The sequence below is a fragment of the Cornus florida genome, unplaced genomic scaffold (assembly GCF_030987335.1).
Source record: "Cornus florida cultivar Cherokee Brave unplaced genomic scaffold, ASM3098733v1 CherokeeBrave_3.0.0_Hap2_Chr10, whole genome shotgun sequence".
In the NCBI taxonomy this organism is placed as follows: domain Eukaryota; kingdom Viridiplantae; phylum Streptophyta; class Magnoliopsida; order Cornales; family Cornaceae; genus Cornus; species Cornus florida.
This window is the reverse complement of record NW_026775580.1, coordinates 54,012,298-54,032,924: the sequence shown is the minus strand read 5'-3', so window position 1 is coordinate 54,032,924 and position 20,627 is coordinate 54,012,298.

The following is a 20,627-nucleotide window of genomic DNA, read 5'->3' as shown; positions in this document are numbered from 1 at the left end:
ATGATGCAACACTTTAGACAGTACATCAAATACAATCCACATAATCTATATAGTTGATAAAAACAGAATTTAAACAGTTCATCAACTAAAATCCAAAATAACATCCCTGTAATTGCTATAACATTATTTAATAGTTCAGCAATTAGAATCCAAAGCATTTAATCCATGTAATTGCAGACAGAGTTTTAATATCTCAGCAATTAAAAACCAAAGTAAGCATAAAACAAGTATGATAATTAAATGACCCCATTATGCATTCAAAACAAGTTTTATAAATCAAACTACAGTCCGTTAAATTGCTAGACACAATTTAAGCAATTAAATCCCCTCTATCCGTTATATTCGTTAACAGCATACAACTTGTTTCATGCTTTCATACTGTTTAATCCAATTGCATAAAAACATCAATTCTGCAGTTTGGGTTCTAATACAACATAATATAAGGTTTAGAGTCCATGCTACAGTCCATTAGATTATTAAAACAAAATTCAACAATCTAATCCTTCTTATCTATTAACCGTATGCAAAATTGTTTAATCTTCAATTTTTAGCATACAACTAAAGATTATGCATCAAAGGGTTTTAATACACTTTGAATTAATATATATAACCCTCATTAATATTCCAACACAGTTCCAAAAACCTAACTTGTCCAAACAGTGCCCCAAAACCACTCTAGAAAGCACTAAAACAATAGAGCTTGCTCACAAAAAAATAGAGCAGGCTCACACCACCTTAGAGCTAGCTCCCTAGACCTTGGAGCCGGCTCTGTGAAAAGGGGATCCGACTCCCAACCTCCTGGAGCCGGCTTTGCACAAGAGGGAGCCAACTCCCACTTCCCTGGAGCCGGCTCTCTCCCTCTCTGAGAGCACTGCACTTCTTCGCTTCGTCTGCTTCATCCCCGGCCGTTTCCAGCCATTCAGTTCTTCATAAAAGTGATCCTAACAGTCTACATTTCATCCAGTATCATCCCCATCATTTATTTAGAATAGTTTACATTAAAAACGATAATGAAAACAATTACCGATTCCTTAGTCTGTAAAATCAAACGGTGTATCCCAAACTTACAAGAACAATTCCAGATAAAACTAAACACATAAAGATGATCAATTTAGCATATACTAAGCATGCAAGATTCAATTAATGTTTGATTAAAGTCTTAGAGATCATCTAGGCATGCACAGAACACAGGCAAAAGGGAGAGAGACATAATAAAACTTACCTGTGTGGTTTTGAATCAAAACCTCGTCACCGTCTTCCTAAGTTTTTCCGGCGATTGTGACTGCCGTCAAGGACTCCTCTACTCTGGTTCTAACCCTCGAACAATCCTCAACCTTCCTCCTTGGTCCAGCCTAATCCTTTGGCCCAAACCTTAATCCCCTTCTCTCAGTTTCTCTCTTAAAACTCACAATATTCTCCCGTCCCTCTCTCTGCTGCTATTAGATTTTTCCCAACCCTAGTGCAGACCATCATATATATATATATAGGTTTATAAAACCCTAACTCCACTTTTAAGAGGAGACGAAAAAGAGAAAAGAAAAGAAACTCTAATATAAACTAAATATATGTATACAAGTCGGCAACCTCAAGCCCCGTGATATTATAAATATAAATAAAACCCTAGAATTATTTTATACATTAAATGATGACTAAAATTACAAATTCAATTATTAATAATTAATAATAATTAAACTAATCCACATATACATATATACCCATATATACATGTATATACATCCATGAGTATAACCAATTCCATCCTAAATAAAAGTAAACACTTAATTTTAAACCATTAATTTTAAACATTAACTTCCATTCATTAATACATTAACGTAATAACACTTTCAATTAAACACATAAAGCCAGTTAAACACAAAATAATTTAAACAATTAATTCAACATCCACATACGCATATAATTTAATTAACACAATAACACAAAGAAATCAATCAACACATAGCCACGTAATCACCTAAAATTCAATAAAATCAAACAATTAAATTCCAATTATATCATTTTTAGAATTAGGGGTATTACATTTTCCCCCCTTAACAAAAAGATTTCCGTCCTCGGAATTCACGAAATTCTGAATTATTTGTTTTTAAAATTTATTTCCGTTCTCGTGTGGACTCAGCCTCTGTGTCTAGGCCCCACCACATTCCAATTCATCTAACAAGAAACAAGGTTCCTATATTTAAGAAACACCACAAATGTACAACTCTTAGGTTGTATCTAACAACGCCTCAATCTTACCCAATATGTAGTTAAGGGTAACGATCCCTATTCCTCCAATTCCATAGGATTATCGCACAAAATTCCTATACATCCAGTGCTAATAATTTGGTAATGCTAATCGATATGCAATATCAAAAGCCAATAATGAATTTAACTAAGCAAATTATTTTTATTTTTATTTTTATTTTTTTATGCTTTAGCAAATCAACCATGCCGTTATGGATATATTTATTTATACCCGGGCAATTCAACCATGCCTCTTTAAGTATAGTTATTTATATTTTGGCAAATTAACCATGCCGACAATTCAACCATGTCTTTGGCAAATCAACCATATATTCTTAAGAATATTTAGTTATACTTTGGCAAATCAACCATGCCGACAATTCAACCATGTCCCAATTTTTTTTTTTTACTTAACAATGAACAAAAACACCCATAGTCATAGCATGCATATCATATGCATAACATTAATTTAAAACTAATCTATCCAGATAGACCAATTAAACATGTCCTTACACCAACCGGTTCATTAGAACATATAGTCGATATCTGGATGAACCTTATAATCGTCTGCGTGTATTGAGAAGAATTGACAAATTTTACATCTCATTTACTCCGACATTATTTACAGAACTTCTAATCCTCCTCCAGTACCTTAAGCTCTATCTGAGTACGATAACACCTCCACTAAGATCAGCCCCAATATTTGAAGTTAACTTCCTTATTTTCCTCGATAACAGCCAGTGTCATTATTATACAGGCTAAAACTCCAACTGCGAACTCAACAACGAATCGAAAGATATTTATATCCTATCGGTTGTTGAGAGCGTCCACTTCTATATTCCCTTCCACCAGACAAAACTTAATGCAAAGTGTGAATCATTACTTTGATGTATCTAAGTCTTCTCATAATCCACTCTATTCATATGAACTGATATCCTACCAGTTCGAAATAAACAAGAATTGAGCTGATTTAATTTAGAAATTAATCCAATATCCCAACCAAAATCCCAACCCTTTTGTAAAGTCAACAATCCCTCAACTAAATCCGTGAAAATACTCTATCATTTCCACTGCAGTATAGAAAATGGCTGCAAGGATCCAGTAATCTCGAATGATCCAGCTCGATCATCTAATAAATATTAGAAATGGTGTCAAAATCACTACGTCCCTCTTCTTGCCTATCCTCCACACATCTGCTTCATACCGTGAAGCATTTTGTTTTCACCAGGATAAAGAACTAAGAGTTATGAACCTCAGTCCTTACATCCTCCTTCCCATTTGTCTACAGAAAGTACCATCTAGTCTAGTACCACTAGCTTTCGTCTGCACCCATTGTTTAAATTGGAGCATCGTCAAAAGTTAACCCTGTAACTGAATCTATGCATCACCAATTAGTGATAAACTTACCGATAATGAAAATCAACTAGTAATTTTATTCATCGAAAGTCAACTAGCTATGATTTTTCTACACACACCGTACATCTCTTCCTTATTATACATGATCGATCTCACCATCCTGTCTTTGACACACCCTACTTCTTTAATATAAGTAAGTGTCAATTTGACTCCTTGTCTCGCTTCAAATGAATATGGAACTTTTCTCCTCCTCCATATAGTCATCAACGTCGTAGCAACAGCTAATTGTTGCGAATTATGACCCTAATTTTTTTTTTTTTTTTTCACATTTTACACAGTGTAGAAACTTTGGTTCTTCCTCCAAGTGCAACACTAGCAACTCCTCCAAATGACACCCTTGTGAATAGTGTCTTGGTTATGAATAGACTGATAAAGATTTAATCAGTCCACCATCCTCTCTCAGCATCATTCTAATAATACCTACCAGCACGAAATCCTCCTTCCGTCCTAGTGACAATTTCTAGAATATCCAACAAGATGTTCTGCACCTCCGACACCTTTGATAAACCATAGTGGCATTACAGTGATCTTTATCTACCACACCCTTATGAATACCGCCACAATAACATTCACCATTATTAGGGTGTTGTAAAAATGAATCCATATCTAGTGTAAAGCATATCAAACTAATCGTTTTAGATTAGTTGTCGCGTATTGATAGTTTAACTATCCTATCCCAAGTAGCATACCATAGTGATACATGTCCAGGTCCAATAGATTGGCTAGAATCCTGTATATCTACCAAATCATATGACCACATGCTCATAATCCTAGCGTAAATAACACTATTATTCCATGTTATTAAAAACAGTAGTTGGCTGATCACATACTTTTGTCCCCAACTAAACCATATTCCAAATCATGAATAATTAACAAAAAATGAAACATGTATGATGCACACAATAAAATAAAAATATAATTCTACTTCAGCTATCATCCATTATAGACAAGAAAACCTCCTTTGAACTCAACTTGAAAAATTGTTTCACAAATTCTTCGTTTTTAGTTTCGTAGGTAATCATCCAACCTCGAAACCTATCCGTTCAACATAGCTTAAAAGCAACATTCGTTTGCCTAGGCAAAACCAAAGACTTAACCCTCATCTTCTTTATACGCGAAATACCAACCGTCTAACGTGGCTTTATAAAGCAACTTAAAACATCACAACCTAATCCCCATAATCTCTGAAATGTGGTATAAAATCATTACTTCATTCTGATAATAACTTCATCCGATTTCCAAACTCCTGAATAGTACCTTTTTATCTATCTCCCTTAGAGATGATACGAAAATTTAACTATATGTAGATTGGTTCACACCAACCACTTGTATCATTCATTCCACTACAAGCAAATAAAATTCATCCTCGTGCAATCATTCATCTTAAATATTTAGTATCCTTTTCCTTGGATACTCTGCAATCTCCTCAGTTAGGATCCTCTTGTGTTGGCCTCGACATGCGGTGACCTAACACCTACACCTTAATCCTTTATTGGCTTATACTTTCTAAGTAATTCCAACCCCATAACTAAACCTTCCATCCCAAGTTCTGCTACTGGCAAAGAACTCGACAACGTACTCCTTTACTCCTTTGGGTCTTTGTCGCTTTCGCTTTGGACCCCATCCTCCTCCTAGTGTCAACCACTTCACAACTTTGGAATTTTGATTGACATCAGCTCCTCCTAACGAACTGTAAATAGAGTACAACGAATTCTAATATGGCTCTAAGTTTTTAAGAGACACAACGCGGAAGTCCTATAACAAAAGACACTCCTAAGGATACTAGAACCTGGAGTGCTCTGATACCAACTGTGATACTCCCGGATTTTCAGATGCGGGTTGGCCAGGCCTATGCCCGATTACCCGAGGATATCAAACCAATTAGCAATAAATGAACACAAAATACAATTAAGATAAACATGAATAAATAAAATTACTGAAAAGAAACTAAAATGATAATCCAGAAACTGAAACCTCAGAATAAATTTCCATTAATAAATAAACTCTTCTGATATAACTGTTCCTCCATGAATAAAACTCAGGAATCCATCTAGTGGACCCCTATTCCAAACCCAACTGAAGTTAAATTAAACTAAACAAGGAAATCCAAAACTAAATATAAATAACAATCTTACGTAGTCGGAAGAGTGAGTGACCGTCTCTGCTCAGCACGAATAAGCTCTAAAACTGGAACCGCCCGATACCTGAAAAATAATAGTGGGTCAGGCTCACGAAAAAGTTCTATTCTAACTACAATCCAAATAGAGACCCGATACGCAGATACATCCTAGATATCTCAACCATATCTATATAGTTCGTAAATATATATATATATCCACACTACAGGACTCTTTCTGGACTACAATGGGGGTCTCAACCTGAATAGAAGGCACCGTGAAAAAACGCACCCAAAGGTGGGCATGAGTACTTAGACCTAACAGGGTATACCTCAACCATCACAACTAGTTATGCATCCCAATGCATATACACTCCTTAACCAACGATCCTGAGACTCAAGCTCATATCGCGATACCATAAATTATATATATAAATTCCCATCCAAAATCAATGTTGTGCCGCTCAACTGTTCATTGCTAAGACACGACATATAATTAGGATTTAAATATTTTAATTAAACTCATTTTCTTCCTGATACAGAATATAAACAAACATCCAATATGTCGTTCAACTGTTTTAGTTAATAGGATATGAAACCATGTAGGATTTAACTGTTTTAGTTAATCCATTCCGTATGTATGAATAGGTAGGAATTAACATTTTGATCAATCCATCCTTAATATGCCACCGTCCCATACCGGTGCATATAATGCATAGATCCATAAATGATGCAACACTTTAGACAGTACATCAAATACAATCCACATAATCCATATAGTTGATAAAAACAGAATTTAAACAGTTCATCAACTAAAATCCAAAATAACATCCCTGTAATTACTAGAACATTATTTAATAGTTAAGCAATTAGAATCCAAAGCATTTAATCTATGTAATTGCAGACAGAGTTTTAATATCTAAGCAATTAAAAACCAAAGTAAGCATAAAACTAGTCTGATAATTAAATGACCCCATTATGCATTCAAAACAAGTTTTATAAATCAAATTACAGTCCGTTAAATTGTTAGACACAGTTTAAGCAATTAAATCCCCTCTATCCTTTATATCCGTTAACAGCATGCAACTTGTTTCACGCTTTCATACTGTTTAATCCAATTGCATAAAAACATCAATTCTGCAGTTTGGGTTCTAAAACAACATAATACAAGGTTTAGAGTCCATGCTACAGTCCATTAGATTATTAAAACAAAATTCAACAATCTAATCCTTCCTATCTGTTAACCGTGTGCAAAATTGTTTAAACTTCGATACTGTTCAAATTATTAGCATACAACTAAATATTATGCATCAAAGGGTTTTAATACACTCTAAATTAATATATATAACCCTCATTAATATTCCAACACATTTCTAGAAACCCAACTCGTCCAAACAGTGCCCCAAAACCACTCCAGAACGCACCAAAACAATAGAGCCTGCTCATAAGAAAACAGAGCAGGCTCACACCACCTCAGAGCCGGCTCCCTAGACCTTGGAGCCGGCTCTGTGATGAGGGGAGCCAGCTCCCAACCTCCTGGAGCTGGCTCTGCACAAGAGGGAGCCAGCTCACACTTCCCTGGAGCCTGCTCTCTCCCTCTCTGAGAGCACTGCACTTCTTCGCTTCGTCTGCTTAGTCCCTGGTCATTTCCAGCCATTCTATTCTTCATAAAAGTGATCCTAACAGTCTATATTTCATCTAGTATCATCCCCATCATTTATTTAGAATAGTTTACATTAAAAACGATAATGAAAACAGTTACCGATTCCTTAGTCTGTAAAATCAAACGGTGCATCCCAAACTTACAAGAACAATTCTAGATAAAACTAAACACATAAAGATTATCAATTTAGCATATACTAAGCATGAAAGATTCAATTAATGTCTGATTAAAGTCCTAGAGATCATCTAGGCATGCACAGAACACAGGCCAAAGGGAGAGAGACAGAATAGAACTTGCCTGTGTAGTTTTGAATTAAAACCTCGTCACCGTCTTCCTAAGTTTTTACGGCGATTGTGACTACCGTCAAGGACTCCTCTGCTCTGGTTCTAACCCTCGAACAGCCCTCAACCTTCCTCCTTGGTCCAGCCTAATCCTTTAGCCCAAACTTTAATCCCTTTATCTTAGTTTCTCTCTTAAAACTCACTGTATTCCCCGTCCCTCTCTCTGCTGCTATTAGAGTTTTCCCAGCCCTAGTGCAGACCATCATATGTATATATATAGGTTTATAAAACCCTAACTCCACTTTTAAGAAGAGACGGAAAAGAGAAAAGAAAAGAAACTCTAATATAAACTAAATATATGTATACAAGTCGGCAACCTTAAGCCCTGTGATATTATAAATATAAATAAAACCTTAGAATTATTTTATACATTAAATGATGACTAAAATTACAAATTCAATTATTAATAATTAATAATAATTAAACTAATCTACATATACACATATACCCATATATACATGTATATACATCATGAGTATAACCAATTCCATCCTAAATAAAAGTAAACACTTAAATTTAAACCATTAATTTTAAACATTAACTTCCATTCATTAATACATTAACGTAATAACACTTTCAATTAAACACATAAAGTCTGTTAAACAATTAATTCAACATCCACATTCGTATATAATTTAATTAACACAATAACACAAAGAAATCAATCAACACATAGCCACGTAATCACCTAAAATTCAATAAAATCAAACAATTAAATTTCAATTATATCCTTTTTAGAATTAGGGGTATTACAGGGTGTGGAAATTCATTAGGAAGGGATGGGACGCTTTTTCTACTCAAATCAGATTCAAAGTTTGTGATGACAGATGTGTACGCTTTTGGGAGGATATTTGGTGTGGAGACCGGCCTTTATCATTTTTATTTCCCAGGTTATACAGTATTGCAATTGATAGACATGCATACGTAGCCAACTGTTATCGACTTGATAGTAGAGGGATTACGTGGGACGTGCACTTTCGACGCTCTCTTCAGGATTGGGAGGTGGACGAGGTATGTGTTTTCCTGAATTTGTTGTATCGATAAAAGGCAGTTGGCAGACGTAGTGATGACATGACATGGATTCCCTCTTCCCATGGTCGTTTCGAAATTCGATCCTTATTCTTATGTCTTTCCAATTTTGATATCGTTGATTTTTCGTGGAAAACTATCTGGTGTTCTATGGCTCTAACTAGGGTAGTATTCTTTGTTTGGACCGCTGTTTGGGGCAAGATCCTTACGATTGATAATCTAAGGAAAATGGGCAATTGTCTTGTTAACTGGTGTTGCCTTTGCAAACAAGATAGTGAGTCAGTTGCTCACATTCTCATGAACTGTCCTATGGCGAGGGATTGTTGGAATCTTATTTTTTGTCTGTTTGGTATGCGATGGGTTATGTCTCGTTATCCTAAGGATTTGATTCGTATTTGGAGAGGAAGTCGTGTGAGTAGTAATATTCACGATTATTGGAGAGTTGTACTATATTGTGTTTGGTGGTGCATTTGGAAGGAGAAGGATAGAAGAATGTTCTAAGGTAAAGAATCATCCACGGCGATTCTGAAACTTAATATCATTCGCTCTCTTTTCAGTTATGTGAAGAGGAAGTCCTGTTCTTCTCCCGAAGATTTAATTATTTTTTTGGCTTCTTTAGGGACTTAATGTGACACCCCTCGATTCTAGAGCCACGGGTGACCAAGTCCGAGCACAAATCCGAGGGATATCAGACAATCAATATGTAAATAAGCAAGAATAAAAACTGAATTAAGAATAAAATAATAATGCGCTGAAAGAAATCTAAAATAAAAATCCTCAAACTTTAAATAATAAATTAATATTATTTAAATCCTCCAAATCCGTACAACTCGGGAATCCAACTAGTGGACCCCTAATAATCCCATACTATAAATAAATTTACAAAATTAAAATCCAAAACTAGAATAAGAAAGGAAATCCTATGTAGTCGGAAGAGTGAGTGACTGTATCTGCATCACCACGATCAAGCCCTAAGCCTGGTACTCACGAACACCTGAAAAATAAAGGTAGGTCAGGCCCACATGCAAGTTCCATCCTACTACAATCCGTACATAAATTTGATACGCAGATACATCCTAGATAGCTCGGCAATATCTAAAATAGTCTATATATATATATATACACACTATAGAATGCTCACTAGCCTATAACATAGTTCAGCCTGGGTAGAAAGTGACATATAAAACACGCTTTCCAGCGGCCAAGTAAAATAAATAATTTAAACAAATAAGTCATATAAAACGCATGTCATTTAAACCACAAATTAATCAAATAATTAATTTAAATACACAAAAATAATCAATTAATCAATTAAGCAAATACACATAAAACAAATTCACCATTAATCAATTAAGAACCCAAAACACAAAAGTCACATAATTAAATAAAAACGCAATAAAATCAAAATTAAATTCCCATTTTATCCTTTTGAAAACTAGGGGCATTACATTTTTTCCCCCTAACAAAAGGAATTCTGTCCTCGGAATTTACGAAACTCTGAATTAATGTCTTTTCAAAATTCATTTCCGTTTTCGTGTGGCACAGCCTTGTTATATGAGCTCCACCAAATTCCAACACATCCAACAATAACCAGGTTTCTATGTTTAAGAAATACCATAACTGTACAACTCCTAGGTTGTATCTATCAGCGATCCAAACCCACCCAATATTTAGTGAAGGGTAACGATCCCTATTCCTCCAAGTTCCACAAAACAAATGCATAAATTCCTATACATCCCGCGCCAGCTAAATGGTAACGCTAAGCAATAGGCTATTGCCTAAATCGATAACCAAAATCCTTGAAAAGTCAGTGTAATACGTAAAACTGACCTTCCTCTAAAACACATTGCTTCCTATACGGAAATCCTCCCAAACAACCATTTCCTAATAGAAAACTCCAATGGATGAGTTCAACTATCTACAAAATCTGACTGCCGCCTCCAAACCGCGCGCAATCATTACCATAAGAGAGGTTTTATTTATTTATTTTTATCTCCAATGTATCCTTAAACAAAGGCAAGGTCGTATCATATAACCTCGCTTTCATGCCAGACCAACCAGTGAGATATACACAACATAGTTATCCAAAATCCCAACCTTTGTCGCACTAACGTCTTTGGGCCAACAGTAGCACACAAAATAACTGAAAAGCTGAGTTACTCTTTCAATTACCCATGCCAACTTAGGATATACATTCTAAACATATCTACCATGATCAAATATTATATCGCGATCATATTTCCCGTCTAGAGATGTAGAGCATAGTTGTTGCTCCAACACCTTCAAAGACTCCGATGACATAGCAGTGTTTAACCCCTATAAGAGATAATCACTCTGATACCCCTCGGATCCGAGACACGGGTTGATCAGGCCCAGGCCCAAACCCGAGGGAATATCAAACAATTAATATTTTATAACGAACACGGAATACAAAATGAATTAAGAAATGAAAGTTTAAAGCTGAAAAGAGAACTAAAAGATAATCCTTAAATAATTAAATACTTAAATTTGATAAACCAAATATCCATAATTTGAACAACTCGGGAATCCATCTCTAGTGGACCCCTAATAAAAATCTCACACTGAATGAAAGTAAAATGAAAGATAAAATCCAAATCCAAGATCTGGAAAGAAACCCTACATCGTCGGTAGAATGGAAGATCGTCTCTGCTCAGCACGAACAAGCTCAAGCCTGGAACTGACGTACACCTGAAAAATAGGAGTGGGTCAGGCCCACGAACAAGTTCTATCCTACTACAATCCAAGCAGAGACTCGATACGCATGTACATACTAAATAGTTCAACAATAACTAATAATCCGTACATAAATATATCCACACTACTGGACTCTCGCTAGGCCATGAAGGGGGTCTCAACCTGGATAGAAGGCATCACACAATACGCACCTGAGTGGGCATGAGTACCTAAACCTAAACAGGGTATCCCTCAACCTTCACAGTCAGCTACACATCCAATTACATATACGCACCCTAACCGTCGACACTGAGACTCAAGCTCATGACACGGTAACTTAGAAATATATCTAAACTCCGTTTCTAACCATCCACAAGAAATCCAGTAAGTCACTCGGCGTATTCAACCGTACCGACTTATATATATAAGGAGGATTGTATTTTATAACCCGTGCCCTTACTCCAAAATAGGTAGGACTTAGCAATTTGAGCTAATCCAAACCTAGTATGTCACTGTCCCATACCGGTACATACAATCCAATCCGTCCAATAGTTGATAAAGCATATACAAGTACATAACAATATCAACGAGTCCATATCAAGCATATCAGAATGTATTAACAACCGTTCTTGAATAGTCCCAACAAATTGATTAACATTGGAAACATAAATATCAATATTAATTACTCTATCCCACGCATTTAAATAATTTATAAATGCCAAAACCAACAATTCCAACCTAACCATGTTAGAATAGATTAACCATCATGCTTTAATAAATCCAACCACTGATTAAGTACTAACAGTATCAGTGTCAAAACCCACAGTTCCAAACTAAGCACATTAAAGTATACTAGAAAAACATGCTTAATTAATCCAACAATAAGCCGTTACCTGATCACCCACAGGACTGTGTCTGTAAATATAAGTTTATTCCCGGTATCCATAATTAACAGAGCTTAAACAAATGTTATGATATTTATTTCCATGGCATGCATAATAAATCTAGACAATTTATCATACTGTTAAGCTCCTATTCAACAAAATTGACGAATTAAATGTTAGGTTTAATCATCAATTAATCTTTAGCAAAAATACAGATTCCTTGTATGTATGTATATTCTAAGAATTTGCAATTAGCAGTGCACAAACTCTCACAAGAAATTTTACATTATAATCTAGAAGTTAGAAACTCCAAATCCACACAAGTCTACAAGACATTCGTAATTAACTCCATGTAATCCTAATGATTAATGCTTTGTGTCCAATTCTATGTTAATCTTTGTCCAAAAATCTCTACGCCGTCTCTAAAGTTCCGACGAAAACCAACGTGAACCCTCTCTGTTCTTCCTTTGTCTCCACAGTCGTATACTTGGTTTTGTTATGTTTCTCAAACCCTAACCAAACATCTAACATATATTTATAGGATTTTACTAAACCCTAAATTAATTCAAGCCCCAACTGAAATCCTAACCGGCCCATCCAACATACTGAGAAACCTACGACGGCTTACAAACTGATTAAAAGTAAAACCCTACTTATTAAATCAAGACAATTACCAATTTAACCCTAATTATAAATCAACACAATTACCAATTTAAATTTAGAATAAAGAATTAAATATAACACCATTACAATTAAACACATAACTAAACAATTAACTTAAATAATCACAATTAATGTACATAAAGAAAACAAATAAACCAACTAATTAATTCAAATAACACAAATAAGTCAAGTAAATCAAATAAGTAAAAAGTCAATTAAAACATAATTCAAAACGATTAATGAACCAAAAATAATTAATGAACAGAAAACAATTAAACAAAATACCGAGACTATCCTTTTGAAAATTAGGGGTATTACATTCTTCCCCCCTAACAAAAGGAATTCCGTCCTCGGAATTCGCTCTTAGCTCCTTCCAAAATTCCAGGAAACTGCAAGCGAATGACATCTTCCCGTTCCCAAGTAGACTCAGCCTCATTGTGATGACTCCACTGAACACGAACCAAAGGAATAACCTTATTACGAAGAATCTGATCTCGTCGGTCGACAATACGACACGGTGGCTCTAAATAAGTTGCATCCGGTTGCAACTCAATCTCCCCAACATCGATATGCTGATACCGATCCTCATCTCGCAGAAATTTCCGCAACATGGAAACATGAAACACGTTGTGAACGCGATCCAAAGTATCCGGAAGTGCCAACCGATCCGTAATCATGAATGGACCGACAAACCGCGGAGACAACTTCCCTTTCTTCCCAAAACGCATAACACCCTTCATAGGAGATACTTTAAGAAGAACCTGATCCCCAACCTGAAACTCCAAAGCACGAGTGCGACGATCAGCATAGCTCTTCTGCCTATTTTGGGCAGTACGCATGCGATCTCGAATAAGAGCAATCTTTTCAGAGGTATCCTTGATGAACTCAGGACCTAAGAATCGATTCTCTCCAACCTCCATCCAACAAACAGGTGATCGACACGGTCGACCGTATAACGCCTCAAAAGGTGCCATCCCAATAGTCTTCTGGAAACTATTATTATAAGCAAACTCCACAAGTGGCAAATATTCCTCCCAGTGGCCCTTGAAATCCAGAACACACGACCGAAGCATATCTTCCATAATCTGATTCACCCTCTCAGTCTGTCCGTCAGTCTGAGGATGATAAGCAGTACTAAGGTGTAACTCCGTACCTAAAGCCTGCTGAAAACTCTTCCAAATTCCAGATACAAAGCTCGAATCCCTATCCGATATAATAGACAATGGAATGCCATGTAGCTTCACAATCTCTGAAATGTAAAGCCTCGCCATCTGCTCCGAAGTGTAGTCAGTGCAAATAGGCAAGAAATGAGCTGACTTGGTCAACCTATCCACAATGACCCATATGGAATTATGCCCCTTGAAAGAATTTGGCAACCCTTCCACAAAATCCATAGATATGCTCTCCTGTTTCCACTCCGGAACTGGTAGTGACTGTAGAGCTCCTGGCGGCCTCTGATGATTAATCTTAACCATCTGACAAGTACTACACTGAGAAACAAAAAGAGCAATGTCCCTCTTCATACCTGCCCACCAAAACTGCCGTTTCATATCCTGATACATCTTATCGCCTCCTGGATGAATAGAGAACTCAGAGTGGTGAGTCTCAGTCATCACATCCTTCCTCAAATTATCAGCAGAAGGTACCACTAACCGTCCCTTGTACCTTAAACCTCCATCATCCCCAATATAATAGAATGGAACCTCTCCGGAAGCTATCTCTGTGACCTTGTCGACATATTGCTGATCAGTGAGTTGTGCTTGTAAAACCTTGCGAATGATGGAAGGTGTAACCACCATGCAAGCCATAAAAGCATCTGACAACTCATCTACATTCTTCAAAGCATTCCACTTAGTAGTGAATAGAGTAGAAAGACTACTAACAGGTCGGCGACTGAGTGCATCCGCCATTACATTCGCTTTCCCTGGATGGTATTGTATAGAAAAATGATAGTCTTTTACAAACTCCAACCACCTGCGCTGTCTCATATTCAGCTCCCGCTGAGTGAACAAGTACTGCAGACTCTTCTGATCACTGAATAATCTGAAGGACTCACCCAACAGATAATGGCTCAAAATACGCAAGGCAAAGACCACTGCTGCCAACTCCAAATCATGTGTTGGATAATTAAGCTCATGAGGCTTAAGTTTCCGAGATCCATAAGAAATCGGTCGCTCCTCCTGCATCAATACACATCCAAGACCCTGCAACGATGCATTCGTGTAAACAAGATACTCTATCCCGCTCTGCGGAGTGGCCAGAACCGGTGCAGAAGTCAGCTTCCTTTTCAGCTCATCAAAAGCTCGCTGACAGTGTTCATCCTACACGAACTGTACACCCTTCTTGGTCAGATGAGTGAGTGGTCCTGCTATCTTGGAGAACCCCTGGATGAATCTCCTGTAATATCCTGCCAGACCGAGAAAACTCTGAATCTCTGTAGGTGATGTAGGCTGTCCCCACTCAACCACCGCCGAAACCTTGGCCGGATCCACTGCGATCCCCTTTTCTGACACCACGTGACCCAGAAATTTCACCTCCCGCTGCCAAAATTCACACTTCTCGAACTTAGCATATAACTGGTGTTCACGAAGCGTCTGCAAGACTATGCAAAGATGTCTAGCATGATCGTCCTCCGACCGAGAATAGATCAAGATGTCATCAATAAAGACAATAACAAAGTGATCCAAATAAGCCCGGAAGACTCTATTCATTAAGTCCATGAACACTGCAGGTACATTAGTCGTCCCAAACGGCATAACACGAAACTCATAAGAACCATATCTCGTGAGAAACGCTGTCTTAGGAACATCCTGCTCCCTAACCCTCAGCTGATGATACCCAGAACGCAGATCAATCTTGGAGAAGTATGTGGCTCCCCTTAACTGATCAAACAAGTCATCAATCCTGGGCAAAGGATACTTGTTACGAATCATAACCTTGTTCAACTCCCTGTAATCTATACACAGACGAAGCGAACCATCCTTCTTCTTCACAAACAGAACTGGTGCTCCCCAAGGTGATGTACTCCTACGAATAAAACCCTGGCTGAGTAACTGCTGAATCTGATCCCTCAGCTCTCTCATTTCTACCGGTGCCATCCTATAGGGTGCCCTAGCAATAGGCACAGTGCCTGGAGCTAAGTCTATCACAAAATCGATCTCGCGACTAGGTGGCAACCCTGGAATCTCCTGAAATACATCCGGGAAATCCTGTACAATTGGTATGTTATCCAATGACACAGTAATCCCCTCATCCTTTTCCTCCTCCACATGGAACAAATAGGTGCTACCGCCTCCTTTAGAACGTGGCATAGCTACTACGTACATATCTTGACCAGGTATGGTAAAAATAATAGATATATCAAAACAATCAACTTGGGCATGGTAGTGAGACAACCAATCCATCCCAAGTATCACATCATAAGTGTGCATGTCCAGGACCAGTAGATTGGCTAGAAATCTGAGTCTGCCAATATCTAGTGTCACAGGCCCATCACTCTCATGTATAATAGCTATATCACCCAATGGTGTAGAAATACCCTGAGGTCTAGTGCATACCCTCGTCCTCATCCCAGATAAAGCAACAAAAGTCCTAGCTACAAATGAGTGTGTAACACCCGTATTAAATAAAACACGTCCATGTAAACCATGAATAGGAAACTTACCCTCAATAGTCTGAGGTGCCTGAACATCCTGTGGCTTGGGGTTATACACCCTGCCATAATGCAACTGCTGTGGTGCCTGTCCCTGAGTTTGCGGCGGTGCCGATAAAGCCAGATGTGTCTGTCCCTGAATCCGTGGAACCTGTGGAGCTGGTAGAGGCACTGGCGCCCTCTGTCCCTACTGCACATACTGTCCCTGTCCCTGTCCCTGTCCCGCTTTAGGACACTGCCTGGTGGTATGACCATACTCTCCACAAGTGTAACAACTACCCTGGAAAGTACCAAATGGCCTCCTCTGTCGGTTAGCCTGTGGCTGACCCTGTCCTGCCTGTGGTCCCCCATTCTGTTGCCTCTGAATAGGTACCCCATTCCGATGAGCATCTGAACCACCCTTGTGCTTCTTCCAAGGCTGTTGCCCTTGGAACTTGCCTTTGTCATTCTGCCGGTGACCATTGCCATTCCCCTTTTCAGCTGACTGATTAGTAGAGTCTTTATCTCCCCGCTTCTCACCACGAGCCTGTCTGATGTCCACAGTCAATTGATACTGTTGTAGAGCGGCATCTACCACCTGAGCATAGGTAGTATAGGCTGGACTACCTGTAATAGCTCTCTTGATAGACCACATCAGTCCCTTGACAAAACTGTTACGCTTCTTCTCCTCTGTATCCACCTCCTCCGGTGCAAAGAGAGACAAGCGTGTGAACTGCTGCTCATACTCCGCCACTGTCATGTTTCCCTACTGCAGACTTAGAAACTCGGTCTTCATAGCTGCCCTGACTGCATAGGGAAAATATTTCTCATCAAAACGAGCACTGAACTCATCATAAGACAATGTCATCCTCTCCTCTGAGGTGGTAACTGACTCCCACCACTGTAGTGCATCCCCAACTAACTTGAAAGTAGCAAGCATCTGCTTCTGAACCTCCGTGCACTGAACCAAATGAAGATGACGCTCAATGTCCTGTTTCCACTGGTGAGCTGCTCTCGCATCGGTTGAGCCTGAGAATACAGGTGGACTCCCCTTTGTGAAAGAGCTCATAGCCTTTCCCCAAGAATTTGTCTAAACCACTGGTGCTGGTACAGGTGCCTGCTGAACCTGTGGTTGGTTTCGGAGTGCAGCTGTTACCCCAGCCTCTATAGCCCGAGCAACGAGGTCATTGAGGGGAGGAGGAATCTCTGGATCTCTGACCTGGTCCAGAGTCTGTTGAACATTCTCCTGTTCCTCCTGAAACTGATCCATGTCATCTTGAAACCCAAGCCTTTGTTGCTCTTCTTCCATTTGCTGACGCTGTAGGAGATATTGTTGCCTACGTGCCGCTCTCCTTTCCTTCCTAGTTCCTTGCATGTTCTGTCCATTTCTAGCGTTAACCATCTGTTAACACGAAAAGACAGACATCAGTACCATTTCTATACGAACCATAAGGAATACAATGAATCCTAACTTAAGCTCTATTCAAGAGAACGCTACGCGGAAGACTTAATACGAAAACATCCTAGAGACATTTGAACCTGGAGTGCTCTGATACCAACTGTGATACCCCTCGGATCCGAGACACGGGTTGATCAGGCCCAGGCCCAAACCCGAGGGAATATCAAACAATTAATATTTTATAACGAACACGGAATACAAAATGAATTAAGAAATGAAAGTTTAAAGCTGAAAAGAGAACTAAAAGATAATCCTTAAATAATTAAATACTTAAATTTGATAAACCAAATATCCATAATTTGAACAACTCGGGAATCCATCTCTAGTGGACCCCTAATAAAAATCTCACACTGAATGAAAGTAAAATGAAAGATAAAATCCAAATCCAAGATCTGGAAAGAAACCCTACATCGTCGGTAGAATGGAAAATCGTCTCTACTCAGCACGAACAAGCTCAAGCCTGGAACTGACGTACACCTGAAAAATAGGAGTGGGTCAGGCCCACGAACAAGTTCTATCCTACTACAATCCAAGCAGAGACTCGATACGCATGTACATACTAAATAGTTCAACAATAACTAATAATTCGTACATAAATATATCCACACTACTGGACTCTCGCTAGGCCATGAAGGGGGTCTCAACCCGGATAGAAGGCATCACACAATACGCACCTGAGTGGACATGAGTACCTAAACCTAAACAGGGTATACCTCAACCTTCACAGTCAGCTACACATCCAACTGCATATACGCACCCTAACCGTCGACACTGAGACTCAAGCTCATGACACGGTAACATAAAAATATATCTAAACTCCGTTTCTAACCATCCACAAGAAATCTAGTAAGTCACTCGGCGTATTCAACCGTAACGACTTATATATATAAGAAGGATTGTATTTTATAACCCGTGCCCTTACTCCAAAATAGGTAGGACTTAGCAATTTGAGCTAATCCAAACCTAGTATGTCACCGTTCCATACCGGTACGTACAATCCAATCCGTCCAATAGTTGATAAAGCATATACAAGTACATAACAATATCAACGAGTCCATATCAAGCATATCAGAATGTATTAACAACCGTTCTTGAATAGTCCCAACAAATTGATTAACATTGGAAACATAAATATCAATATTAATTACTCTATCCCACGCATTTAAATAATTTATAAATGCCAAAACCAACAATTCCAACCTAACCATGTTAGAATAGATTAACCATCATGCTTTAATAAATCCAACCACTGATTAAGTACTAACAGTATCAGTGTCAAAACCCACCGTTCCAAACTAAGCACATTAAAGTATACTAGAAAAACATGCTTAATTAATCCAACAATAAGCCGTTACCTGATCACCCACATGATTGTGTCTGTAAATATAAGTTTATTCCCGATATCCATAATTAACAGAGCTTAAACAAATGTTATAATATTTATTTCCATGGCATGCATAATAAATCTAGACAATTTATCATACTGTTAAGCTCCTATTCAACAAAATTGACGAATTAAATGTTAGGTTTAATCATCAATTAATCTTTAGCAAAAATACAGATTCCTTGTATGTATGTATATTCTAAGAATTTGCAATTAGCAGTGCACAAACTCTCACAAGAAATTTTACATTATAATCTAGAAGTTAGAAACTCCAAATCCACACAAGTCTACAAGACATTCGTAATTAACTCCATGTAATCCTAATGATTAATGCTTTGTGTCCAATTCTATTTTAATCTGATCTTTGAATATTTATGTTTACTCTAGACCACTCCTAAACCATCCATTACAGTATTCATTCTCCACTAAAACATATTAAAACAATAACTATGAAGCCTAATCACTGAAAAGTGGAAAAACAAACAACAGAACCAAAAACCCACGTAGAAAACAACCTGGAGCCGGCTCCAGAATATTGGAGCCGCCTCCAATGGCCTTGGAGCCGGCTCCTAGACCATTGGAGCCGCCTCCAATCCAAGGAGAGCCGGCTCCAATCCAATAGGAGCCGGCTCTCTCCCTCCTCTTCTTCGTGTTCTCCTCTCCAGTCGTCGTTTACGCCTCCGACACTTCACAGTATAGGTTTTCAGAGAGTTTAACTTAATCCCAGAAGATTCTAACCCTTGATTCAGTCCTTATTATGCTACTAATATGGATTAAACCAAGCACAATGCAAGATCAGTTCCAAGCTTTAACAGTTTATCAAACCAATCCTAGGACTAACAGTTTGCGTCCTAGTAACAGATAGCCTATCTATTTTTGTTTTAAAATCATATAATAAACCTGGAACCAATTTAATATGCAAAGAACACGAGTATAAGGGAGAGAGTAAGGTTAGAACTTGCCTTTGAGATCTTTGTCCAAAAATCTCTACGCCGTCTCTAAAGTTCCGACGAAAACCAACGTGAACCCTCTCTGTTCTTCCTTTGTCTCCACAGTCGTATACTTGGTTTTGTTATGTTTCTCAAACCCTAACCAAACATCTAACA